The sequence below is a fragment of the Melopsittacus undulatus genome, chromosome 2 (genome assembly GCF_012275295.1).
Source record: "Melopsittacus undulatus isolate bMelUnd1 chromosome 2, bMelUnd1.mat.Z, whole genome shotgun sequence".
NCBI classification, from domain to species: Eukaryota; Metazoa; Chordata; class Aves; order Psittaciformes; family Psittaculidae; genus Melopsittacus; species Melopsittacus undulatus.
This window is the reverse complement of record NC_047528.1, coordinates 105,746,487-105,767,622: the sequence shown is the minus strand read 5'-3', so window position 1 is coordinate 105,767,622 and position 21,136 is coordinate 105,746,487.

The following is a 21,136-nucleotide window of genomic DNA, read 5'->3' as shown; positions in this document are numbered from 1 at the left end:
CTGAAGCTGCAGGAGGTAGCCCTGGGGCTGATTGCTCCCAGTTGGCCATTGCCTTTACAGAGCTGAGTTGGGTACCTGTTGTGCAGAGACTCAGGCCTTGGAGAGGATCTCAGTGTGTTCTTTCGGTGGTCCCTGGCTGTTGGCAGGGAGGCACCAGTCTTCCATATAACAGGGGAGCTGGAAATGCGAATGCCAGGTTCTTGGGGATTGCCTCAGGCTTGGGTGACCAGAGAGTCTGCGCTGGGTAAAAGCAGCTTGGTTTTCCCCTCTTCTCCCACCTCTGTCTCCTGTAGCTGCAAGACCATGCCACAGCATGCCCCTGCCATGCTACATGGGGCATGAAATGGCCCAAGGTCACTGCCCACAGAGGAGTGAAGGATGGAAGGGCATGGCTGGCTATGTTTGACAGAAGCTTTGCCTCTCTGCTTGCATCTGTGAAATCCATGGGCAAACCTTGCTCCCTGCCCTGCTGGCCATTGTCAGGGAGGGCAGGAGAGTTCTTAGCTGCCATCCTCGTTGTGCAAAGCTTTTGCACAGCCCAGGGTGTCAGCAGGCTTCCATGCGGTCTCTGCCTGAGCAGATGACACTACTAAACAATTCTAAGTACTTGTAAAGGTGGCATAGTCAAGCCTCCAAAGATAATTAAGAAAAAACCCATCTTTTTCTGAAAGCCCCCAGTGGCTCTGAACTCATTTGACTGTACCGCTTTATTGGAGCTGTTCTGGTTTATCTGGGTAGATGAACTCATTCAAATGTAGATAGTGTCCAAGATTCAAATCACTAGGCTTGTAAACAATTGGAAAGCACAGTTATTCACAGTGGGGAACACTTAAGAATTGCCTTCAACTGGAAGAACTGAGAACCTGTGCTTTGCATTTTGGCCATTTTGTTTTGTTCCTGCTTTCCCATCACTTCCGAATCAAGTCTCTTTATCTGTTCTCTTTTCATGTTAAGATGCATTGCCTAAAAAAAAGCACAGGTATCCTAAAATCTTAGAGAGCTGAATTCTAAGAAGACTTATGCTGTACTCTTTTCTAACATAAGGAAAAACTATTTTTCCCCTTATTTGTCCTATTTTTTTCACTGCCCTCCTTATAGTGGAAATTTTGTATGTAATTTCCTGTCTTACAAAAATAATTCTGTCTGACTCCATTTTTTCACTTATGATTATGCACTATGTTTGAAAACACAAGCCTGTTACAAAGTGAACATATAGCTGGGCACTTCTTACTTTCCTAGTCTTTCTTTTTTTTTGAAAACTTAACATAAAATCTATCTGTCTAGCATGCAAAGTTCAGACCAATATAAGTACAAATTTGTTTGAAATCTCTGCTGAAATCTAGTAGAGCAAATTGGTCAGCCCAGTCTCTTTTCTCTAAATATCAAAATTGATTAAACATTCTCAAATAAAGAGTAGAAGACAGATATACACTGTCTAATAGAAATGGTAAATTATGAAAGTGATGGAGCCAACAGAATAAAGTAGGGTAAGATCCTATTTTCAAATAAGTGTCTGACATGTCTGTTGTTTGGTACCTGGTGTTTCATTCACATCTTGTTCACCATCTCTGCGGTTGTCATGGGTCATCAGATATTTTGTTGTTGTTTTTTTGGATTGGATATTTTTGTCCACTTTTTTGACTAGTGCGGATGACCAGCCTCACAACTTGAGAGGAAGAAAGCATAGGAAATATTGCTCTAGCTGCTTCTATTATGTGTTATGACAGATTTTCTTTACGATAGTCATTTTCCTCCTGACACCTTATCAGAATACTGCAACTTATTTTTAGGCTGGGAAATTGAATGAAAAGTTGAAGCCAGTACATGAAGTAGGCCTGCTTTATTGATAGTGGACAGAAGAGGAGCTTGCTATGCTGTAAATAATGGAAGTTGGCTGCACTGCAAAGCCACTTTCTAGGCTGTCACTTCCCAGCCTGTACTGTTGCCTGGGGTTATTCTGTCCCAGGGGCAGAAGTTTCCATTTGTTCTTGTTGATCTTCTTGAGTTTTCCTGTTGGCCTTTACTCCCACTGCATCGCATTGGCAGCCCTGCAATTTGCTGCTACCTGGTGCTATCTGAAAACTGCTTGAGGGGTTAGTCCCCGGTCATGCAGCTCACAAGTGATGATATTTAACACCATCAGCTTCACTATCAAAGGCCAAGATAAGCTAGTTATTAAACAATAAAGTTATGACTGTCAAATAGGCTTCATACTGTTGACCCTAAAAGTCCAGTCTGACCACCTCGTAGACCACTCATTCAGTCCCAGTCACCACAAGTTACCTGTTAGGTGACACTGGTGAAGCTCTTTAGAAACAGAAAGTAAAGTACATTCTCTGCTGTCCCTCCTGTTGTTTCATCATAGTAGATAATCACGCTGCCCAAGTGCAATTTTCTCAATATGTGCTGACTATTCTGAGTCACCTCCCTGTCCTTTACATGCATAGAAATGTCTTCTATGAAGACTTGCCAAATAAATAATTTCCCCAGTGACTTAAGGGTGCCTTAGTGGCTTGTAGTTTCATGTATCCTGGTCCTGCTGTTCCGAGCCCTCCTGGTTGGGTCTTTTTTTTGTCCTTTTGTAGTCACTGGGGACCATGCAAGTGAATACAGCCTTCTGAAGATGATAGAGACTGGCCTCTGGACTCCCTTAGGATATGCTGACTCAGTCATGGTGTGACTGCTCCACTTTGCCAGGGGCATCCTGGCAGTGCCCGGCAGTTCTTCACTCTTCAAAGAGGGTCCTGTTGTTACAGAAGGCCAAATACCGTTGTAAATACCAGCAGCAAAGCAGCCCTTGGGTACAGCGAAGTTCATTCACCAGCCTGGATATTGTCAAAAGTCAGGAAAAAATCTCAGCATAACAAAAGTTTCCTTGCAAACTGACTCTGAAAACAAACCTATGGAGATCTTGTCTGGCAAAACCTGTTCAAAGGCTGGTAATGTTTGAGCACAGAAAATCTGCCCCCTTACTTGTGTCTATTTTATTGATTAGGTGGAGAACCTTTTGTGCCTTGTATGAAACACACACAACTTAAAACCCCACAGCAATCAACCACCAAATTCAGCAAGCCTTTTCTTAAGTCTCATCCTGACCTTCATGGGTCTGAATGAGTAATACTTTAATTTTCCTTCCCACTGTTCCTGATGCACTTCCTCACTCCCCCCCCCCCCCCCCCCCCCTTTCTTTTTCAGCTGGTGTTATATCTCTGCTCTCTCAAAACCACAGAAATATCTAGCAACGTCTTTAGGAGCTCAGGAAGCAGAAGAGTGAGATCATTCCATAGAGTACTGTTGTTCTGTGCTGCTCAGGTGAAGTGGGACTAAAGCAGTTTTATGTCAGCATTCATCAGCATCCCCAGCAGGGAAGATGACTGGGCTGCTTTGTTAATGTGCTCTTGCTGTTCTCAGTTACTAAAACATCTGTTAGGGGTCATTGACATTTGGGTACAAACTAAGGCTTTTCTGAATAACTCTCAAAAAGAAAAGAAGAGCAAATGAAAGTAATCTTATCTCAGGTCATGCTGATAAATAGATGGTCATAAACCTATTGTTCAATGGGGTTTTTTCCTCCTTATTTCTTCAATCTGTTCTAGAAAAATCTCATGTAGCTAATGCAGCATTATTTTTAAGAGGCAAAAATGAATATAACTGTGATATAATCCTTACCCAACTTGGGGTTTATTTATTTATTATTTTTCCAGGCTTTATGATGACCTAGTTTCATATCTTTTTAATGTGAAAAATGTTACTTTCACAATTATAATAGTTCATTTAATTACTCAGGTATCTGGACACAAACTGGGACTACCAACCTCATTTGCACTTACTAGAATAATGAACCTCCAAAATATCTGTTTAATCAACAATGATTTTCAGACTACGGAGGACTTCTGTTCTTGTCTTGGTTATTTCATTATAGTGTGTAGCATATAATATGGAAAAACATGTTTTGACAAGTTTATTTTTGTGGAAATATTGCTTAAGAAACTCCTATTTCTAGGATTTTCATTCATGTTTAATTATTAACAGGTACAGTGTTGCCATTTTTCCTGCTGTATAAATAGTTTTAGCTATAAATTGGTTTCCAGATTGACTTTTATTGGTCATTTTTTCTAATTGTGCTGAGTCTTTTCAGATTAGTGTATGCTCACGCTCCCCAAAGTTCAGAACATCCCAGTTACGGCTGAAGTGTGCTGGGTTTTGCTTGTCAAAGTCTGTGCCTGCTTGCAATTATCAGTTTTGCACGAAACAATGCAAACAATACTGCTGCTGCTGCACATTTTCCCCTTTTTTTTCCCTACTTCAGAAAGGATATTCTGGTTATAATTTATACTGTTAAAAGCCAAATAATTTAATTTTAATGTTGGACATTTAAAAAATGTTCCTTTTTTTCCTTTATTTCAGTTAATTTATTTATTTTTGTAAACTGATAGAAACAGGGTTGGTCTTTCAGCACATTCATTGTCTCACTGACTTCAAGCAAAGTATCAATGATGGGGTTCTCACATTGAATCCAGCCAACTGTGACATATGGATTGTTTTTAAGGATCATATGCCATGGTTGTGTGGAGAGCAAAAGCATTTTTATGCTTTTACCCTAATAACTGTCCCTAGAGGTTAATTGATAAATCGTTGCTGTTAGTTTGGCTATATGGTTGAGTTTTGCCTGTTATCCCGAGACAGAATGGAATTGGGGAAGTCATGTTCCTCCTCATGGAGTACTGTACACCTATAGGTCTGAAATTGTTATGAGGCCTCAGTGCTGATGAACTAGCAAACCATTGCCCCCTGTCACATCTCTTTAATTTATGTGGAGCATCACTGAGAAGATTCTGCATGGACAAAGATGGCATCTTTTGAATCACTTTCATTTCATTGTTACTATAAATTCATGGGAATATCCCATGGTGAATTACGTGTTTTGTTAAATTTGCAGTTATGGGACAAAAATAATTCCTCTAGATTTTTGCACTCTGTGTGTGTTAGTACTAGGTAGACCTTGTGTAGCTGAAGCTCTTGCTTTGTATTCTTATCTTCCTGGAAGGCTGCAAAAGCAGCTGTAAGCAGGTTGACTCTCCCATCTTCTCTCCCAGAAATCCCCTCACAAGGTGTTACAGCAGAATATATCTGTGTTACTGGAGATGTATATCCAGAAGCATATATGGAACAAGAGCATGCAAATCGTTGTAGTTAGGCTAATAGAATAAATTAAACACTGTCCAGATGAGGGTTTGGATAAAAGATTGTTAATTAGACAAAAGTTCATCTGTAAGGACTCTGTGATAGTGTTTCAGACAGTTCCTGTAATTGAGCTGAAGCACACTGATCTTCTTTTCCACGTTTACCCTAAGTCTCATGGGTGTTTACAAAAGCTAAGAGTGAGCAACCAAAAGTGCAAAAGACACACTTTTGCCCTGCAAGATGACAACTGCGATGTTTGCTCTCCAAGCTGATTTTGAATAATAGGCTTTCATGCCTTTATTACTTGAAGGTTAAATGTTAATGTGCTCTATATGGTACAACACCTTGAAGTAATTTATAAGCTGTATACAAGATCCAAATCTGTTGCTTATTATGCATTGTTCTGCCTACACCTAAAGACTTATCAAGAATTATGTCAACTATTTTGATTTTTAAGATTTAAGCTAAGCCTCTAAGATATGATTTAATGAAATTTTATGTCTCCCTTTGTATTAAAAGTCACAGAAAAGAGGAAAATCTCAATGGACTTGACATGACAAACAATATCATTTTTTTCACGAGCCATTATCATTTCTCATGTCACTGCAGACAAATAAGGGACCTTTAATCCAAGGACAAGCATCATGTAACACTTTAAAATATGGAAAGTATATTGAGATGACAGATAAAAATATTGTGCAGCATTAGCAAGTTATTGAACTCAATAATAAAAATATTGTGAAAAAGTCATTAGGGCCATTAACTGACTGTGAAGACTCCTCACTTTGGTTCTAGTTAATATTTCTAATTGCATTTGGTCGCTGATTTGCAGGCTTTTTTTATTTATTGGGAAATTGGTGGTTTGGTTTTCTATTGTTTCAGTTTTGGCTTTTTTTTTTTTTAATCTATTAGTTTATGCACCAAAGCTCCATAAATATATACTTAAAACCTAATATAACCAGGTAACACATAACAGTGAATGTTCTTTTAATACAGCTGTTAGTAACTTTTATCCAAGGAAAAAATTATACAAATTTGACACAGAAGTCTTACAGATCGAAAAAATAAGGCAAAAAGAGTGGATATTCCTTTTAGCAGAGACATGAGATTTATTTCCACATTTCATATTTGCCTTCACTTATTGTACAAATAAGCTTAACAGAATTTCTTACAGTTTTCAAAATAAGGCAAAGATACATGCCCACTTGATAATCTCTTTAGTTACTTTTGGCATCCCAATAATGACCTCAGACTCATTGTTTGTTGGGCTATTTAGAGTTTCTTGGTAGCCTGATGCAAGAAATCAACATATTTATCTAAGTTCAAGAAAGTATCAATGGATTTGATCTAAATGTTCAGCAAACAAGAGCTAGTTTTTAGGGGTAGCCTGAAATACTGTATGACCAAGAAGGTCCAGGAATCACTGTGATTTAGATGGTCCTCTGAGTCATTGCTCATCCTTCGTGCTTGGAAGGGTCAAGAATTTACTGCATACCCTGTTGTAGTAAATCTTGAACTTTTTTCTAACTCCTTTTTGCTCAGTGAGTTGGAGAGGGGAAGCAAAAGGGACAGTCAGTAAGGAGTCCTTTCTCTTCTTAAACAGGTTGACAAACCAGGTAGCTTGCAGATGATTTTCCTAGTATGACTGTACAACCTGAGACAGAATTGGGTCTAACAAAAAGCTGCTTTTAAGAACAGCAACTATTTACTCTGTCTTTTTAATTTTTATTACCTCTTTATTCCAAAAATAAGCAGAGCTCAGAATGCACAGTGAATTTTTTTGGGTCCCTCCCCCATCTCTTAGAGAGAAAAATCCCCTTCTGCGACTATTTGAAACTGCACAGCCTGTAGGGGGGAAAAGTATAAAGATATCCATCATAGTACTTTCAACATTTTCAAGTCACTGTTTCAACCACATAAATTTCTATCACTGCATGATTGCAGCTGGCTAGCTAGTGTTAGTGTTGTTGGACCGTAGTACAGGTTACATCTACTGTCACACAAACCTCTTTGTATCAGTAAAGATTTTGGGTAAAATGTTTATGGATAGCAAGTTGGATGGTCAGCCCTGGACCACTGGTGCACTCCACAAGTTTATTTTTCACTATTCTCTTTAAGAAAGCTATGTTTCGGGCCTTCCTAATTCTTTATCTTTTTTTATGTCATGGTCTGTAGTTTGTTCCTACTCAGTCTCACAAATGTTGTCTTTTTCTTCCTGTAATAACTTATTTAACAAAAACAAAAGGGGGGAGGGCAGAGTGAGTGAGGAAAGGTCTTTGGCTCTCAGCCATTTTTATCATCTGTTGGTTTGCTTTGTCTCATTTTATTCTTCCAAATCTCACCCTTTGTCTTCAAGAGGCTTATTCTTATACATGTTTTCCCCTTATTCTCATTCAATCCATTCTGCTATCTTAAAAGTCCTGATGCTCTTCCTACTCACTATCATTGCCCTGCCTTCAGTCTTCACCTATTCTTTCCCTCAGTATTTTCTTCCTGCTCCTTTCAGATTTGCATCCCCTGTTACCACACAGACGATGTGGATGTCTACAGGCACCAGCTCCTACCATGAGAGTGGATGAGTGCTTGGTGAAAGAGGGGGAGCTGAGAGGGAGCAGACAGCTACTGGCAAAGGGCTGTCTGCAGCTCCCTCTCAATTCTTGAGCATAGCATTCCTTCTGTAGCTCAGGTGGGAAGAAAGAGTGTCTCAGTTCATCCCACAGGCTCTTTCCTTCCTATATCCCTTCTTTTATCTTCACAGCCAGCTGGAGATGGGAGTAGGCATTCCTGCTCCTAAAGCAAAAAACAGGGAGTGGGCAGACAAAAGAGCATTGTTCCTCAACCTGATTTCCCCTTGTAATTTTTAGCTCTTAAATACACTTTTCTGTAATAACTACTGTGCAAGTCTTAAAAGAGGGGGAGAACTGTGAAAGCATTGCTTTTAACTTCCCTGGGACAGGATTTGTGTTCTATTGGTCCTATACGTCAATGCAAGTATGTGATGCAATGTAGGGAATAACACTTCAAATAAACAAAAAAATATTTCCCTTTGTTAGATTCCTGTCTGAGAACTGGCTGAGGAGAATAAGCCACTCTTACTTGTAAGTGGATGCCTCCAGCTGCACAGGGCTGTGCTATACTGATTCTGTGGAAAGATAAAAAAAGCCTCACTCTTCAAGAGCTTTTATGACTACTTAAATGACATTTTTCAATCTGGTAAAGGAAAAAAAAAATACAAGCCAAAACCCTAAACCCCCCAAACCTAAATGTTAAATAAATATGAAGGGAGTGCAAACAGAGGGAAAACAGGAGTTAAGTTTGCTCATTAAGTTTGCCTTGTTGCCAAACTGTGCAATATGTATATAGTAACATGGGCTTTTCTGCTCCCTGCTGTCCACACCCCTGAAAATGTAGTTACTTCCTTCTAAGAGTAAAGTAAAAGTTAAACTAAATGTCAGTTCTAATTAGTCACTGAGAATTTTGCTGTTGACCTTCCCAGTGCCAGAATGTTACGCTGTTATAAGCTTCAGCATAAGGCAGCAGCATGCCTTGCCCTTGAGGGCCGGGGGTCCTCTGCCTCTGCATATATGGTGGCTCTGGATTCCCTGTGTTTGCAGGGGCTTGGTGGGCACCAAGGCTCCTGCTGAACTGAGTAGACTAGCTTTACACTGAAAAGCTGTGAAACAAAAAGTATAATTTGCTGTAGCCTGTATGGCTCTACTTCAAGCACTCTGCACAGTGAAAAAGACAACAGCAGAGCCAAGTACCGTATCAGCTAAAAGCTAGGCGGCTGTAGAAATCTGTGCCCTGCGGTTGTCTCAGACTGCACTCCAATAAATCAGATCTGGCACTTTTTTTGGTAAGAGTTGAATTTTGCTTTGGGAAGGGTGAGTCTTTTACCTCTTTCAAAACATCTTGCAGCATGTGATCTTTTGGGGGAAGGAGGAGGAGGAAGAGTCAGGGCACCATACAAACCTTCAGTCCTCAGGCTGAGAATAATGACATTGAATAAATGCTAGATTTGTTAAAACAATAAATGGAAGTAAGAATGTTTGATCCAAAATTACATGTTTAAATGTATGATCCCATCTCTGTGAAAATGGAGGCAGCCAGCTGAATGCAATGTCCTGTCTCCTACCATTTATTTTTTCCTGGACAAATAATATACTAAAACAGAAGAACCGCACAAGCGGTGTGTGTACTCTTTATTTCTGTGAGAAAAGATCTGGTGAAATACAGAGAGAAACAAGATGAAGGAAAGGTGAGCACAGGCTATTTTCCACAAAATGCATCTCTCTTGGACTTTTTCTGTTCATTATCTAGACCTAAAAGCCAGCTGCTTTCTATATTTGAGCAGTTAGAATCCCACTCAGTAACACAAATCAGAAACAAAAAAACCCACTGAAGGCTCAATAAACTGAACTCCCTCCCTTCTTCCCACCACCTCGAAAAACAGAAGGGCTCACCAAGGTTTATCTTGTATAATGTAGAGCAAACGCCATCTGCACCCTTGTGAGCTTTCTATTTGTGTTTCCAGAGTTCTCATGTTGGAGTTTTACAAAATTGATTTAGGAAAGGTTTACCTCATATGAACTTAATAAAGAATACTACTAAGCCCTGTGTTGTGGTTTCATAAGCACCCAATTACCTTTCATTTTAAGGTTTTCCTTTGTGATTTATGGACATAGGTCACAACAGTAGTTGAAAGTAAACGATTGAATAGTTTCTACTAGCACCTGTGAAGGCCACTGGCTTCTGAAGAAAGAGCATGAAGCTCTGAATTATATCTTTACCCTGTTAGCTCCAGACTTGTCAACAATTGGAGAAGAGAGAGACTGTGAGAGAGAAAATAACATTTACACTTTCTTACTAATTTAATGAGAAACGAAAAGATGAGAGAGGGGTTGGTTAATTTTCCATTCACCATCAACTTTAATACTTTTACAAAGACAGACCAGAAAAGGCAGGGATCTGTACAGTATAATAAATCTAAAGCTTTTCGGGTAGCTGGGAGAGGATGCTTCTGTGCTGAGTTCTGGGGGCATAATCCCATAATTTGGTGGTTCCAGCCCAGCAAGTGCCACACTACTTTCCACTGAGCTCATTTACAATCCTAAGAAGTTCCTCGCTGTCAGTTTCTATTTGCATCTTCTCCTTCCTGAGGTTTTTTTCCTTCTCTGAAATCTTCCCTGTCACATTTCATCTTAATTCTGATTTCTCGTTGTCTTTCCTTGAGCTGTTTCAACTTGTTTCCTTTTTTTTTCGCTATCTCCACCATTGCCATCATTGAGGGGTTAATGAAGCAAGCCACCTCTAGCATCAGCATGGTCCCCAGCTCAAAGCTCTTCTTGTACTTGCTTTTGAGACAGAGGAAACAGGTTCTTTATATACTTGCTGTCTCTGGTATGCCTAATTCTTGCAGCTAAACCACAGCCTCTGCTTCTTTTTTGCATCAAGCCTCCAATGGTAGAGCTTGAATGATGGACTTTTTATAGGGCATTAAGAGTCAGTGGAGCACCAGAGCTAGTGTGTGCTCACAACTAGCAGAACTAACAGTGATTAATACCAAAGATGGATGTAGGTTATTTCACTTGCAGTATGATATTTCTTGTTCTCCCTTTTCTATTTAATACTTTTACGTTTTAAAAGCAGCCAGATTAATCTTCATCTCTTTCTTCTTGTCTACAGTTTCTTAAGACTAGAAAGTCATCACAAACTGATTTTAATCTGAGTACCTCTGGGTTATTATTTGGCTTCATCTTCTATGTAAACAAGTAATAAATTGTTGATTGATATTTTTCTGAGCCTGCAACTTGAACAGGTGTGTGCCATTGCTGTCTTCACTAATTTCCTGCTAGTTTAACACTGTTCCTCTTGAGCAAATTCCATTCCCGTCTCAGCCTTAGTCATGCGTAATCTTATAGCCATGAAATGTTCCCGTTGTTTAGTTAGTGACCCAGTCATCTAATTCTCCTTGGCAATCCTGTCGCTCAGTGTTTCAGAAAGCATATCCTTTCTGCAAATATATTCTTATGTCAACATTTCCCAGTGTTGTCCCACCACATCTCTCTCACTGGTTTCACAAATTTTCATACTATATCTTCCCAGTCCATTTATCAGCACCTTTTCTGTCCCTCTGATTTTTCATATCTCTGCATTCCAGCAGCCTTCGTGTGCTGCGAGACTCAATGAGGTACAATGACATCCAAAATCCAAGTTGGCTTTCTGATGGTGACATCCTCAGTGCAGTATCAGTGTGGGAGTTGAAGAGGAGGAGGTGTGATCTCTGGATCCTAATGATCCTTTTTCCTTGACTCAAATTACCAGCTGAAGAGCTGCTCAGTTAATGTCTAGGAGTGGAAACTCATAGTGTAGGAGTGCACCATTTTAAGGACCTCTTCCCCTAATACTGTATTTCGGTGATAGAGTAAGAAGATTCCCAGTAGTCAGCACCATACTAGAGTCATCTTATATGGCTCATGACAACTGCTATACTTGTCTGAGAGCTGCTTGACACTGGTAGGTCTGTTGAATTTGCAAACTACTACACTTGTAGTTGCAAATATGAAGAGTGTGTGTCGTTTTCAGTACTTTTGCATATGCTCCCGCTTTAAACCTAAGCATTTAAGTGACAGTTTGACCACAGTGTATTTCTTTTGCGGTGACTAAAATATTTAGTTAGAATTAATAGAAGGTTTTTGTGGTTGTTCAAGTGCTTTTGAAGATTTTTAGCATTATATGATTTATTTTAAACTTTGCACATACGTTAATACAAAAGGTTTTTTTAAGAACAGTGTGTATTCATAGGTAAACTGGGTAAAAGAGGTCATCTTGTTGCAACACAACATTTGGAGGAGGAGGGAACTGGAAGAAGTTTCACATTGATGTTACTGATTATATATTCTCCTCACCTTCTTAGAAAGCATTGCAATGTGAGAAATTTGTCCAGAATATTTAAAGTCAGGAATTCTTAAACTACATGTATATACACTATCTGGTCTTGTGTGAAAGATGCTCATTCTTGTGCAGAGAGCTAACTCTGTTCTTCTTAGAACTCTTCTGTTCTTCTTCTTTGAGAAGTGGATACTCTCTCCTGAAATCTTTACCAAAGTGTACTGAGGCGAACTCTGGGGGAGGGGAAGAAAATTATACAGGACAGTATGCTAGTAATAAAAAAATAATATTTAGAAGCCATGAATGCAGAACCTCATGTGATAAAATAGACTGTTTGACATGGTGTATGTTCTTTTTGTCCATTCCTTATAAACTTGACTTTGTTTTGTTTACTGGATCTCTGTATAAGCCATCAGTGGTGGGCTCAGTGTGGATCTGTCTTAGGTTTCTGCATGTGAATAACTTAGATGGGAGGGTGGGTAAGGGGGGAGGTGAACAGTTAGGTATTGCTTCAACCTAAATGATAGGAAAGATAAAATGTGTTCCCATTTAGACAATACTTCTGTGACTACATGAAATATTCAGGACTGTAGGGTGATTACCATAGGATGGAACACAGAAGAATTTATTTAAATAATATGAAAAGTCATAAATTCCATTGATTAAAACTATTTCCTCCAACAGAGAACAGATATTTGGTTACAGGAGGCTGAAAAGGCCAATGCTCTTGCTTCTGTAAGGAGCAAAAAGCATTCTGAGTCCTTTTTATGGAGTTATTTTTTTTCAACTACCAAATGTCACAGTAGAAATGGAAAGTCTCATCACAAACAGACCATAGACCCAAGTTGCTTTTGCAGCAAATACTGTCTTATTCATATCTGGCAATCAATCACACTCATTAGAATCATTACCAAAAAGTATAACCTTTTCAAAAAGCTTTCCACCACATTATTTTCAGGCTAGCAAAAGGAAATGTAATGACTTAGTAAATATTGTGCATGTGCAGGGAACAGACTTCCAATCACAGACTATCAAATTACAGGTTTAAGGAGATTTCAGGATTCCCTGAGGAAAGACACCGCAGAAAACGGCAAGACAAAAACTTTGCATTTCCTGAAAAATGGTTGTCTTCCATGTTCTTAAAAAATCCTTTTGACTGAAAGTGGATTTCCCTGTCTGCAGTTTCAGCCTGTTATTTCTTGTTCCTTCCTTCATGGACATGGAGGATAAATTATTCTCTCTTTTTCTTTTTCTCTCTGCAAAAGCTTTTAATGTGCTTTTTCAGTTAGCAACCCCAATTTATTCAGCCTTTGCTTGTAGGTTAGGTATCTTGGGCATCTGATCCTCAGGAGTTTCTGCAAGCAATCCACTTGGTTTTGCTGGGCAACACCCAAATCTGAACTCAGTACAACAGCAAAATGGATGAAAGCTAGGCAACACAAGAAGCAGCACAGCTTACGCTGTTGGCTATAATCCTGCTTCAATGTCCATATCTTTCTTCTGTCAGAAAATGCCACTACTGATTCATGTTATTTCTATTATCCACTGTAATCGAATAGAATAGAATCATGGAATAGTTAGGGTTGGAAAGGACCTTAAGATCATCCAGTTTCTACCCCCCTGCCATGGGCAGGGACACCTCACACTAAACCATGTCACCCAAGGCTCTGTCCAACCTGGCCTTGAGCACCACCAGGGATGGAGCATTCACAGCTTCCTTGGCCATTCCAGTGCCTCACCACCCTTACAGTAAAGAACTTCCTCCTTATATCCAGTCTAAACTTCCCCTGTTTAAGTTTTAACCCATTACCGCTTGTCCTATCACTGCAGTCCCTAATGAAGAGTCCCTCCCCAGCATAGTTATAGGCCCCCTTCAGATATTGGAAGGCTGTTGCCATGTATTTGTCTGGTTTTAGCAGTTTGCTCTCTAGCCTGTTTTTGTGCAACAGTTTTCTTTTCCTTGTCTAACTGTAGCTGGTTGTGTGGAATGATGTTGAATGCCATTTTCAGGAGAAAAAAAAGAAAAAACAGGCCCTCCAATATGAAAGTTAATTTAAAATCATGGTCTCTTGCATTGTGCCAGCTGCCTCTCTTATGTTGGTGTCACCTGTATATCCAACAAATAGACAAGTTCTGTTCTATCACTCAAACCACTAATGAAAGTATGGAATCAAAACTGCTTTCCATTGGACTAGTCCTAATGCATCTTTTGATTTCTCAGAGTGAGCACCTAATAAGTACTCTGAAGACAGCTCAAGGCATATTATACGTCTTGTTGATCCAGACTTTCCTTCATTGCTGTCTCTGACTTCCTCATAAGCAGAACAGTGTCAATCCAGTGCATGATGTTTACCAGTCTTGCTATCACAGAAGAGTTAAGATCAGAATAACATTATCACACTGGATAGATCTGATAAAACTCATTCTTTGCAGTTACACATATGCTTCTTTCCTTGCTAGTTCCTTCTTGTTTGATTGTACTGACAGCTATTTAAGTACTAGGTTAAGGCAACTGATGCATAATTTCTATCAGTTCTCATTTCTGTCTCGTAAATACGTTATATTTGATCTCTTCAAATTTTTAGAAGTTTTACCAATTTCCCAGAGATTCATAAAAACAGGCATTAATGTGGAAGAAACTACAGATTATTAAAGTTCCCAAAACCAAGTTTATCAAGCTTATGGAATCTGAAAACAAATAGGGAGTCTCACTGACCTGCTTGTTCTCTGCACTTTGCAGCTTACCTCAGTTGTGCATCATATTTCTAGTGAAGACTGACAGCGAAGGAAGCATGTGTGGCCATCCCCTCTTTCTGAGGATGATGTCAAATTTTTCTTTAGTATTTTTTCCTTCCTAGCCTCATGTTAATGTACTTCTAGGATAATTTCTTATCTACATTCTTTGCTATTAAACTGTTTCCAATTGCCACTATATGCTAACAGAATTTCTTCAGGCTTATGTTTTCCCCATGAGCTTGTGTTCTACCAGTTCTCTGAATATATGAACCTTCTTAATGAAATTAACTGGTTTGATTTTGTCTTTTGTCTCAATCTTCCCTTTTCTATGAGCCCTTAATCCTGCCATTTAATCCTGTCCCAAATTATTCTCTATTTATCTCTTTTTCCATGCTGGATGAAGTAATATTTGAAAATGCTCATCATTTCAATTGTTTTCTCTATATTCTGTAAAGAAAATAAATATTCACAGAAGTAATTTAAGAAATGTACTGGTCTCCCTTAATACTCAGCAACTCACAGGGCTCATTGTCAAGATGCATATGCAGTTTCTGCAGGCTTTGATAAATTCCCTGTGTCTAGAAGAGTACCAAAGACCTCAAGCAAAGCATGGTTCATGGCCTTTACATTTTGACATCATATTACCAAGCAGAGATCCTATGAGATAATTCAAACAATGCTTTCCTTTTTTTCATTCTAATGCAGACATCTTATATGGTATTGTTATTTCTCTTCTGTATATCTTTTCATCTGGAAGAACTTACTTAATTTCACTGATTAATTAAAGAAAGAATAAGTTATGTAGTGACATTTGTGAATCTATACAGTTCCAAGCGACAATTTCCAAATGCATTTTCTACAGAAATTTCTAAGATATGATCTTTATTTTTGCTTGCTTTTCTTGTGTACACATGTGTATCATCATATCCTGTCTTCAGCAGAATCATGTCAGCGGTGAGGACAGAAGCAATATATCTCTTTATCTCTGGCTTTTTATGGAAACGCCACCTTTAAAAGTACTTTCTTGTTTTGACTTATTTAGTGCTGGGTTGCTGACTGATCTGGGCAATGGTCAATTCAATCTCTCAAAATCTAATATTAGAAGATGAAAGGGAAGGACCCTTGTGTCAAGAGAATAAGCTGAGCAGTGTTCAGAAAGCACCAGTAATTCTCTCAGGAAAGCAGAAAAATGCATTTATATTTTATTATTTTCTGTCTCCACTCATTACTGACTTCCCTTCATTAATGTTATAGCTTTCTTTTTTTTGTTACAAAGGTGGTGCCTTTGAATGGTAGAAAACTGTTGAAGAACCACATTTTTTATTTCTTTTTTGATGAAGGTTTCCTATTTAAGAATATTATTTTGCCTTATACAAAGAGAAAGAGAATGTAACATCTAAGTGAAAATAAATCTATCAGAAACATGAATGGAAATCATAAATATTCTGTAGCAACTATATAACAATATTAGTTAATTCATACAGTTACAAGTATAGTTTCAACTTATTTACTGAATTTTTCCTACCTTCCCCATGGTGCACTGATAGTGTAATGCATTTAAAGGTCTGTTCACGTGCCTGCATGATCCTCAGATTTTGAGGGCAGAATTTTTGTTGTAGGATTTTTCAGATGAGTGTGATACAGGCACACACGTGCCAGTGTTGTTTAATATTGAATTTCAGCATTGTGAAAGCGTCTTATTTTCATATTGACATTTCTGAAGGTGCTTCTGTGCAAACAAAACAAAGCCAAGCAACTCAGCGCAAAAGCCTCCAATTTCTCTGATTAGCCTTGAATCAAAAGCAGTGTTTCATCTCCATTTATCCATTTCAGACTGAAGAGTCTTTCTTACACATACCTTCAAGTACCATTCTGCATGAATAAGTGAAGTGTCTACATTTCCAGTTTTACTATAAAGATATTGGCAATTCAGCTCAGTGCACTTCTGCACTTCCGTAGGACCTGCTTGCAGAACTGCTGCAAAGCAATTCTCTAGCGTTTTTCCTTTTTTCATGTTGGCCTGATTGTCTTCAGGGTTAGTCACATTACCGCGTAAAATGCTATTGTGGTATTAATGGCTTCATTTGTCCTTTACTTTCTTGCAAAACAAGGTCTGGGTTTGGTCCCTATTATAGGTCTGCTTTAATGTTGATGTGTAAAATGTGAGAGTATTTTAAAATTACAGGAATTATTACTACAAGTGTTTTCTCTTGGATGAAAAGAGAGATGTAATAGGCTAGGACAAGTATTTCCTGCAGGTGCTGAAGCACATATTTTCTGACACATCAAGGCTGCAGTGTAAAGAATCTTCACACTCACAAGAAGTTTCCAGCAGGTAATTTCTCCTTGTGACCCTGGTGCAAGAGTGCAGCACCTTCTGCATGACTTTTTTAAGTCCATGAACATCATCTAGGTACAAAGGAGCATTCGATGAGTCCTTGAAACTCTATCCCGATAGAGTTTATTATCCAGATTACAAATCTTATATACTGAATGAGCCTTCAGGCAGGCCATCCCAAGTCCTTTAAGGCATAGTGTCATGTTGGAAGGCTAGTGTCTACATCTCTTCAATCCTAAAAACTGTAAAGCATAATAATTGGTGCATGAGTACTCTTGGTCCCTGCAATCAGTAATTACTGACTCAAAGCATAAATGGGAAGTAGTCCTTTCCAAATTGGTATGAGCAGAAGCTTTATTTTAATTCTTAATGCTTTCTTGGTACAAAGACATCCTATTTATACACAGCTCTGCAGTAGCAGCAAGGAAGTACTGGGAAGCTCTGCTTGGCAATAAGAAGTCTTGGAGAGTTTGTGTCTTGTGAATGACTAATTCTCAGACATAATCTCTCTGAGGCCTCCCATAGAGGGGGATTCACAGTGTCTTGTAAACAATTAATTCTGGATCACCCTGGGCCATTGAAAGAAGGTGTTTCCCTGTATGCTCTTGAGTTCAGCCCTCCTTCACTTTTAGGTAGTTGACCTTGCCCTGGGAGGAAATAGATGGCAGGTTCAATGGCTTTGATGTGGCATTCTTGAGTCCAGAGACTGCAGGTGTGACTCCTTGCCATGAAGAAATTGTGTGAGGGGATGGGTCTTTCCATGCTCTTCTGCCTCCCTTCATCTGGAGTGAGACTTGCTTGAGTGCCGCTTACACTCTAGTTCATAGTATTTGCTTACAGTGCTGTGCTCCGAGCGTGTAGGTGCTCTATTTGTGTATGCCAAGGAATCATAGTTATGCATTACAGCAGATGTTTTATGGTAGTTCTGTAATTAGCACTCTGCACTATTATGCCAGAGGCACAGATTTGATCTCTTGCTCTCTGGGCTGGCAGAGAATGGGAGTTCTGCTTAGGCAGTGTGCAAAACCCTGGATAGGCAGAAAAAAGGAATATTTTTCCATTGCTCTGCAGTGGCCCCTATAGCTAATGATGATGATATTTTGTGCTCTTATGCCTTTCATTTAAGGATTTCCAAGTGCTTTATAAGCATTAAATCAGATATTCTGTACCCCAGTGAAAACAGCCAGTGTGGGGTACAGAGGGATCACTTCATCACTGACCTCTGGGGCACAACACACCAGCTGTCTAGCAAGGCAGGGCAGAAATGGTCAACATTTTAGGATGGGAAGTAAGCAATATAGCTTTCAATTAAAGCCACAGGGAAAACTGATGGAGGCAGAATGCAATGATACTTGCATTTAACCAGAGCACTTGGGCCAATGTATCAATTTTGAGGGGAAATTGCTGGGTTTCTTAATCCAAACACGCATGCCTTCCATCAGCACCAGCCTCTCCCTGCCCATGACACAATGACAAGTCACTGGCTTAGTGGTTCAGTGAGAAAGGTTCCATTCCCTGACTGATCAAAGGCCTACAGCCTGGCAGTCTGAATTTCAAAAGAGCCAGACAAATGATGCGAGCCTCCACCACACAGAATTGAAGACTTGCATCAATATATGTCGATTAAGGCCTTTGTGCTGCAGCCATCTGACCAAGCTTCCAGCTCTATTTAGCAGCTCTTACCAGGACTCCTTGTGCATTTTTGTGAATTTTTTGGCTTCTTTTACTGTTTCCTTCAGACTATTTAGTCGTATATACTACCCATGCTCAAATTAGAAGTCTTTTCATCTCATGTCCAGCAGCATTTCCTTAGTAAATACAAAATACCCAAAGACATTAATTACCTTTGCTAAGCTAAAAGTTCTGTGTGCAGGTTTTTGAATGCCTTTCTTTCATTTATTTCCTACTTCTCTCATCTCTTATGTGTCTATCTTAATTTCTTTCCTTAGTTCTAGTTCTTTTTCTTGTATAGTTTATTTTATTGTCATTTCTTATACTCCCCTTTAGCCAGAATAATTGGCTTATTCTTTTTGCTTTAATTTGGGATCAATGCAGACACCTACATTTTAGATCTGCCTTTCTTTTTCTTATATAACAGATTTTGTGATTGGTTTTATGTAACTCTGCATGTTGAACTGTTTCATGATTTATATTTTTAGGCTAGTTTATATTTCTGGAACAAATTTCAGAAACCTGATTTTTTTGTTGTTTTTTTTTTTTTAATATGACACTTTCCTGTTGTTGCTGTATGGTTACAAGTGACAGTGTTAATCCTTTGTTGATCTCTGTGGTTCAAATGCAACAGCTGTAAGCAGGTTGGTATTTCCATCCCAGGTGATGGAAATCCAACACAAGCTGTAGCTTGAAAAACTGCTGGATTATCATCTCTCTGTTTAGCTAAGTTGTTGACTACTACAGAAACAATCAGCAGTCACAGAACATTGCAGAATTTTGAGCCCAGGAACTCTGAATACTAAATGATAAATGCAGCCATTCAGCACAGTATATCAGAATCATATTACCATTGGCTACCACCAAATTTTCCTCTTGTGTGTATAAAGCTTGGTTAGGTGACCCAAATTGTCCATGCTTGATTTGTTTTGATTATGATATGAACTAATACCAGGTTTGCTGTCTTCTGAAATAGCTTTACTGTCTTCTGAAATTGCTTTGTTGTCTTCAAAGCAACATGATGATGCTTTAGCTTTTCCTTTCTTTGGCGCCTAGCTTACTAGCATTATGGTCTGGTGGAAACAGAACACAGATGCTTTCTTTGCACATGGATGATTTGGTAATAACTCCATTGGAACCTCATGTCAGTTTTTCCAGATCACATCAGCAATTGTACCACCAGCAAAAGTTCTTCTGCCAGGTTCCTCTGCAGAAAAAATGCCACTGTGACATTTTAACCTTTCCTTTCTGCAGGTTTCCAGTAATCTGAAATCAGAGATATTACTGTCTCTCTCTTTTTTTTTTGACCTTTCCTGCATGTTGTCATGAATGCATTTCTTGGTCAGGCATTATGACTTGCAAAACCACAATACCAATATATTTGTACTCTGTATCTCTGTCCTTTCTAATTACCTGGCAAAGATTTCCTGACATACTTTCACAAAAACATCTATACACCCTTCTGAATACAGCCAACTTTCACTTCCTTGTCTCTGTTTCGATGTTATCTTTTTTAGAGAGCAGCTAAAACACAGCAAAATCTGAAAGTGCCTCTTAAGATACTGTGATACAAAATATGAAGATGAACATGTCTATCCCATTAATTCTCTCTGCTATCTCCATTTGAAAAAATAGTAATCCAGTAAATGCAACATTTTAACATATGTACCCACTGATCACACCATGTAGGACCAGGTCTGCTCTGGATGGACAGTATTTATTCTTCTGTCTTACATATCAGTTCATAATGTTCCCTGTTGAATGTAAATGAAGTTAGTGTATTTGTAACATCTTTTTCCCTCCTTCTTAAAACACATCATGATTGGTTGATTGCATAGATCCTTTCCTAAGTATTGTATGTAATTGCTACGTGTTGTTATGTATCATGCAGATACCTCTGTAAAGAAGCCAGCTAGGCAAGCTAGTTAACTTATTTCCATGGATGGTGGATCCTTCCAGGAGAATGTTATTGCCACTGTTGGGATCTTCCAGTTCAGGAAAACTGCTGATATTTTCTTTGGTGGTGGTTGTTGCTGTGTATGAAGGGATAAGAACAGCAGCTTGTGGGAGAAAGGTGTGTCACGGCTGTTCTCTGTCACAAGGGTCTGATCTGTCTTTGCAGGGTCTAGTCAGTGAAGCAGAGAAGCTAGTGGGTTGGGGCTGTTGAGTGGCCTGGCACCTTGCTCTCATTCTTGTCCTAGGGATCAAATAGACATTTTCACTTTCTAGAGGTTATAAACTGATATCAAAGACTGCCATGCTCCCTGGTGAGAACAAACAACAAGGTTCCTCGTCAATACTTACGAATGTTCAATA